This window comes from Echinops telfairi, unplaced genomic scaffold (genome assembly GCF_000313985.2).
Source record: "Echinops telfairi isolate 266 unplaced genomic scaffold, ASM31398v2 ScPeMD7_7400;HRSCAF=8409, whole genome shotgun sequence".
Classification (NCBI taxonomy): domain Eukaryota; kingdom Metazoa; phylum Chordata; class Mammalia; order Afrosoricida; family Tenrecidae; genus Echinops; species Echinops telfairi.
The window spans coordinates 11,563,266-11,570,462 of record NW_022111300.1 but is presented as its reverse complement, the minus strand read 5'-3'; positions in this window follow the sequence as shown (position 1 = coordinate 11,570,462).

Sequence of the window (7,197 nt, the reverse complement as noted above, 5' to 3'; positions counted from 1 at the left end):
CATTTGGGGGAAATAGTTCGGGAGAAGAAATGGAAGGTCAAGTGGCAAATGGGCTAGAGGCATTTCACTGCCCTTTAGTGGTTGCAAAGGCCAGAGGCAGGAGCAGGGGGCAGAGGGCCCCTGTCAGCCCAACTTGGATGTCATGTTCTAAGTCTGGCCCTAAAGACAGAAGAGATTAACTGACCCCAGCCCCAGCAAAAATAATCCACCGCCGAGCACACTCTTCATTTTAAAGATTACAAATTGCTGTGTATGTCTAGAGCTTAATTTTATATCAGTTTTTATTCATGAATCACATTTCTGCAAAGACATTAATCCTCACTCATTACTAAGTGCACTGTCAGCTTGATAATTCACCAATGTGTTTTTTGTGTGTTATGTTAGAACAAATAAGCTTCTTAACAGGTTTAAATGGCATTCATCCTTTAAAATGTTTCTTACCCAAATAAAACAAAAAGGTTGAGGGATTTGTAAGACAGGTGTGATCACCACTCTCTCTCTCTCTCTCTCTCTCTCTCTCACTCTCGCTCTCGCTCTTGCTCTCTCGCTCTCTCGCTCTCTCACTCTCTCTTGAACCCTGATTCTGTATTGGGTTGGATTTGGGCGTGTTGATTACCTAAAGAGGCGGCCCATTCACAGAGGAGGTCTGTGAGAATAGGGGCAAAGAGGTCTTGTTTGAAACAGCTACATGTGAATGCTTGGTTTCCATATTTGTTGGGACCTTTGGAATTTAAATACTGGCATAATTCACCCCTCTCTCTTCTGCTGTTATAACAAATGTAGCAGTGGTCAATACTCACCAAAACAAACTAACTAACATAAAACTCATTGCCACAGAGTCTACAGCAAGACATAGTCACCCTTAAGGACAGGGTAGACCTGCCCCTGTAAGTTTCCGCCACTGTAATGGTTTACCTGAGTAGATTGCCCCACCTTTGTCCTGCTTAGCAGCTGGTGGTTTCAATCCTTCCACCTTGTGGATCGCAGCTCAACACAAAACCATTACACTACCAGGGCTCCATATGGTTAACATTACTATGTATTTATCCGATCTGTGGCTGGAAAATTAGGCATATTCTTAGGAGGAGGCAAAAACGGAGACAAGGAATCTGTTTTCCATTTGTGTTGATTTAAACCTCTATTATATTCTTCCTTTGTTTTTAGAAATGGCTTAAAGCTTACCCTTTGGTCCGATGAGAGATCTATTTTCCTCTAATATGTGATGCTGTGAAATCATCAAGGTTATACACACTTATTTATGTATTCTTATAAGTAGGCTAATTTCTTGATATTTTAGAATAGTGAAAAATTGAGAAGAGCTTAAATGTTCAACAATCGAGAATTAAATGTGATCGGATATATTATAAGCATTTCAAATTAGTAATATTGCTTATTAGGAAAAGTAGGATAAAACTGTATATACCTCACAGCCCTACTTTCTTAAAAATGATCTAACTAGATATGTTCTCGGCAAAATATTAATGGTGCTTAAAGTACATGTGTTTATTTTGTTTTGTTTGTGTTGCTTTATGGTTGGAGGGGGGATTCTGCAATTAGTTTAAATTACCATTAGAAAACAAAAATGGTAATAAAAGACTGTATTAAAGCTGAAATTCTGAGGCCCCTGGTTTGCAAAAGGCTATGGATGGCAGTGACAGCCTAAAATCCACTTGCAGGGTCCCCATGTAGGCTAAGCCTCCATTAAATTCATGCCGATTACTAGCCAAGGAGGTCAATGATCTTGCCCTCAGGCAGAGTGTCTTGGAAAGTAGATTACCTCCACCCCTCTTCAGCCAACCCAGGGAGGGGCAGCCTCTCTCTTAGGGGGCTTACCTGGGTGGGTCCTTGATGGAGACTGCTATACCGGGGACTGTACACAAGGTCACATAGTTATGGGTCATGCTGTGTCAGGCTCTCCTTACTGTCTCGGTCCGAGGGCGTTTGGCCGATCGTGTAAGCCGTCCTATCTAACCATGTACACATCCCGGTCATGGACGCATTCCAGCTGCAGTCGGCCTGCCCATCACGGTGATGTACTGATCGGCCACCAATCATGAATTTCTGGTAGTTCCCTTTATTCCATGCCTTATTTATCTAGCTTCCTGGTGGTGAAATGCGTGGACCATAATAAACCGAGGATGAACGGCGTGTGTCATGCCAAACGGTGGATAATCTTGAGAAGAATGGGAATCCCAGAGCCCGTCATGGTGCTTGTGTGGAACTTGTACATGGATCAAGAGTCAGTCGTGCAAATGGGCAAAGGTTTGAGGCGTGGTTTCAAGTCAGGAAAGGTGTTCATCGGGGTGCTATCTTCTCCTCATACTTATTCGATCTGCATGTTAAGCAAATCGCCAGAGAAGGTGACTATGAAGAATTTGGCATCAGGATTGAAGGAAGGCTTATTGAACAGCCTGTGATATGCAGAGGACACAACCTTGCTAGTGGAAGTTAAGAGGACTTGAAGCACTTGCTGATGAAGGATTGCAGCCTTCAGTATGGATTACAGCTCCCTATAAAGAAGACCAAAATCTCCACAACCAGACCAATAGATAATATCACGATAGATGGAGAAAAGGTCGGGCTTGCCAAAGGTTTTGTCTTGCTTGGATCCATAATCATTGTTCATGGAAACAGTAGTCAAGAGGTCAAAAGACAAGTTACATTAGGTAAATCTACTGCACAATCTCTTCAGAGTATTGAAAAGCAAGGATGTTACTTTGAGGACTAAGGTGAGCCATGGTATTTTTCAATGGCCTCCTATGCAAATGAGAGTTGAACATTGACTAACGAAGTTGGAGAAGTGCGGAGCTGCTGGAGAAAAACATTGAAAGTACCATGAACTATTTACAGGACAGACCAATCTGTCTTGGAAGGAATACAGTCAGAGCACTCCTTAGCGGCAAGGATGGCAAGACTTCGTCATACATACTTTGGCCATGCGGTCAGGAGAGCCCAGTCCCTGGAGAGGACATCAGAGAATAAGGTGAGAAGAAGGAAGCCCTTCCATGAGATGGATCGACAGAGCAGCGGCAGCAATGGCCTCAGGCAGGGGAACCCTCGGGAGCTGGAGGCAACGGCCCTCACCATGCTTCCTTCTGCTGCGCAGAGGGTCGCTATGGGTGGGACCAACCCAATGACACCTGGCAACAACCATGAATCTTCAGTCACCCTCATGCTAATGGCCTCCTTCATCCCGATGCTGTGCCTGGATCTTTGTGTTGTCTTTGTTCCTTTAAGACTTAAGTTCTAGGTGAGGCTGGGATCTCTTTTGTGGCTGAAAACATAGCCTGAGAATAGTCTCCACGTGGACACTGAATTTACCTCGCTCTGAAAGGAGCTCTCCGCTGAGGCCTGGCCCTCCGGAGGTGCCCTCCGGTCAGAATCCCGACAGCCAGAGCTACTTGGAGCCCCCATGGCCTGAGGTTTAACTGCAAGGTCACCACTCAGAGGAGCAGGAGGCTCCCTTTCCCCCAGCTCTCCCCTGTCCTGTAGTCACTGTGAGTCAGAATCAACACAAAGGCGGGTAGTTTGATTTTTTTGTGGTTTTGTTTTTTTAGGGTGTAAGCCAACTATGGAGATGAGGTACACTCTGGCTTGGGTGGTTTTATTACAATTCAGTTCATTTACATAAAACAAATGTCTCCTAAGGATGGTGCTCGGGATTGAATCACGTCTCCTCAAATGTTCCTGAAAACATGAAAGTGAAAAATCATGGAATTCTGGCACAGACTTTTCCATGCCTCCACCCCTCCCCCAATGGACCATGACTCCGCACCTCATACCTGTGGTTATAATCCCATCTGACAGCGGGTTGTCTTTATTATGGTAAAGGAACAAGATTTGTGTCAGGGTGTAACTTCTCAATTTGTATTTCTTTCATCACAAGAACATGGTGATTTCAGCACACACACACACACACACACACACACACACACACAGACGCACACGCGCGCACACACACACCAAAAAAGTCAAAACAAACACAGGTTTTAGGTTTCCTATCAATTACAGTGTTTAAGCAACATGTAGGAATTATTCAACTGTCCTTGCCCCCTCCGTGGATGTATGAATGCTCGATGGTCCTTGAGTTTTGAGCACTGCTGATTGCTCAGTGATTGAACGCCTACCACCAAAAGGGTCCTCTGCCATGACAGCCGAGTGTCTGTATTTTTGCTAGGCTACTACCATTCTGGGGTGGGGGGTGGGGGTGGAGGATGGGGCATGAGGGAGGATGTTGTTATGCTTCATGTTATCTGCTTAAGGACTAGACTCTGGATTAACAGAATATAAAAGTTAATGACAATCTTCCCCCACTGTGAAATCCCATTACAATATTATTTACTTTCATTGGGATATAAAAGGATGGATTTCTCTCTAATTACAGTAGAGAAACACATGCATACACATATGTATAAAACACACAAGATGACTGAACCAATAGATGACATCGTGATAAATAGAGAAAAGGTTGGATTTGATCCTTGGCAAACCCCACCTTTTCTCTATTTACCGCGATGTTATCTGTCGGTTCTCTTGTGAGGATTTGGGTCTTTACATGGACTTATAATCCATACTGAAAGCTGCAATCCTTGATCTTCATCAGCAAGTGTTTCAAGTCTTCCTCACAGTCAGCAAGCAAAGTTGTTGAATCTGCCTAATGTCGGTTGTTAATAAGCTTTCCACCAACCTTGATGCCACATTCCTTATAGAAACCAGCTTCTCTGATTATTTGCTCAGCATACAGATTGCATAAGTATGATGAGAGGATATCACCCTGCTGCACACCTTTCCTGATTCTAAATCATGTGGCAATCCCTTGTTATATTTGCACAACTGCCTCTTGATCCATGTACAAGTTCCGCATGAGCACCATGATGAGATGGCCTGGAATTCCCATTCTTCTCCAGCTTGTACACCATTTGTTATGATCCACACAGTAAACACCTTGCAATAAAACACAAGTAAACACATCTCTGGTATTCTGAGCTTTCAGGTAAAATCCATCTAACAGCAGTAATGCTATCCCTTGTCACACATCCTCTTCTGAATTCAACCTGAACTGCTGACAGCTCCCTGTCAATGTACTGCTAGAACCATTGTTGGATGATCTTCAGTAAAACTACTTGCTTGTGATATCAATGCTCTTGTTCTATAATTTAAGCATTCTGTTGGGTTGCTGTTCTTTGGAGTGCGTACAAACACAGATCTTCTCCAGTCACTTGGCCAAGTAGCTGTCTTCCAATTTTCCGGTCATAGATGAACAAGTGCTTCCAGTGCTTCATCAGCCTGTTGAAACATTTCAAGTGGGATTCCACCAATTCCTGGAGCCTTGTTTGGGGCTGATGCTTTCAGTGCAGCTTGAACTTCTTCCTTCAGAACCATTGGCGCTTGCTCATCTGCCACCCCCTAGAAGAGTGGACGGTCGACTAGTTCTTTTTGGCACAGTGACTCTGTGCACTCTTTCCATCTTCTTTGGACGCTTCCTGCATCACTCAATATTTTGCCCACAGAATCTTTCAATAGCGCCGCTCCAGATTTGAATGTTTTCTTGAGTTCTTTCAGTTTAAGATATGTTGACTACTTTCTTCCTTTTGCGGTTTCCTAATTCTAGGTCTTTGTATGTTTTAATATCATACTTGGCTTTGTCTTCTTGACTTACCCTTTGAAACGTTCTATTCGAGTCTCTTCTGACATCCATTTTGATCTTTTCTTTCCTTCCTGTCTTTTAATGATTGGTTGCTTTTTCATAAATGAGGTTCTTGATGTCTTCCCACAGCCCATCGGGTCTTCCGTCATTAGTTTTCAAGTTATCAGATCTGTTCTTGAGATGTTTGCAAAATTCAGCTGGAATAACTCAAGGTCATATTTTGGCTCTGGTGGATATGTTTTCATTTTTTTTTCACCTTGAAACTGAACTTACAGATGAGCAATTGATGGTCTCTTCCACAGTTAGCCCGTGGCCTGTTTTACCTGCTGATATTGAGCTTCTCCATTTCTCTTCCCACAGATGTAGTCTATTTGATTTTTGTGTCTCCCATCTGAGGAAGTTCATGTGTACAGCCACTTTTTATGTTGTTGAAAAAGGTATTTGCTATAAGTTGTTGGTCTTGCAAATTTATATCATTTGATCTCCAGCTTAATTTCTATCTCCAAGTCCATATTTTCCAACTACTGTTGTTTCCTCTTTGTATCCAACTTTTGCATTCCAATTGCCAATAATCATCAATGCATCTTGAAGGGATATTTGATCAATTTCCAACTGAATTCATTGGTAAAATTTTTCAATTTATTTATCACTACCTTTTGTAGTAGGTGCATACATTTGCATAATAGTTGTATTGATTGTATTTCTTTGAAGGTGGATGAATATAATCCTATTACAGACAGCATTGTACTTCAACATTGATTTTACAATGTCCTTTTGGACAATGAATGGAACACCATTTCTCTTCATTATGTAATTCTGGCACAGCAAATAATATAGTTTTCTGAATCAAAACGATCAATACAAGTCCACTTCAGCTCATGAATGCCTGGGCTATTGATGTCTATACATTCCGGTTCATTTGTGATGACTTCCAGTGTTCCTACATTCATGATTCCCACCTTCCAAGTTCTGATCAAGGGCTTAGTCTTGCAGCTGTTTCTCCCCATCGTGCGTGCGTAGTGCCCCATCAGCAAACGAAGCTCTCGAAGGCTCCTCCCCCACAAGCCTTACCTGACTCGTGTCACCATGGCCGACTCCATTCTGAGAAGTCAGCTCCTCGGTCACATGTCTAGTGCCCTGGGACCCTCTTCCTGCACTGTCCCTGACAAGGTTCCGCTTCCGTTCATTAGGCCGACACTCTCGGACAATGTTTTGAAGCTATGCATGAGCATTCAGAGGCTCCGGCCTTCTTCATGGTGTGTTCTTGGTCTGAAAGGTCCCCTGAAACCTGCTGGCACTTGGCATACCAGTGACACTGAAGGCTTCCGTCAGCCCACAGGACACCACAGTCTGACAAATGGACAGGAAAGTGAGACCTACTACCATTGAAAAAAAAAGCTGGGAACCGAGCTTTTTCTGTTCATCCTGGGTCCCTGCACTGGGCGCCAACTAGAACCAGGAGACGTGGAGAGCAAAAGCCCTCCCCTGGAGCTCCACCCTGAATTCAAACTCCATGCTCCCAAACGACTTAGAGAATAGCTCTGCTTGTT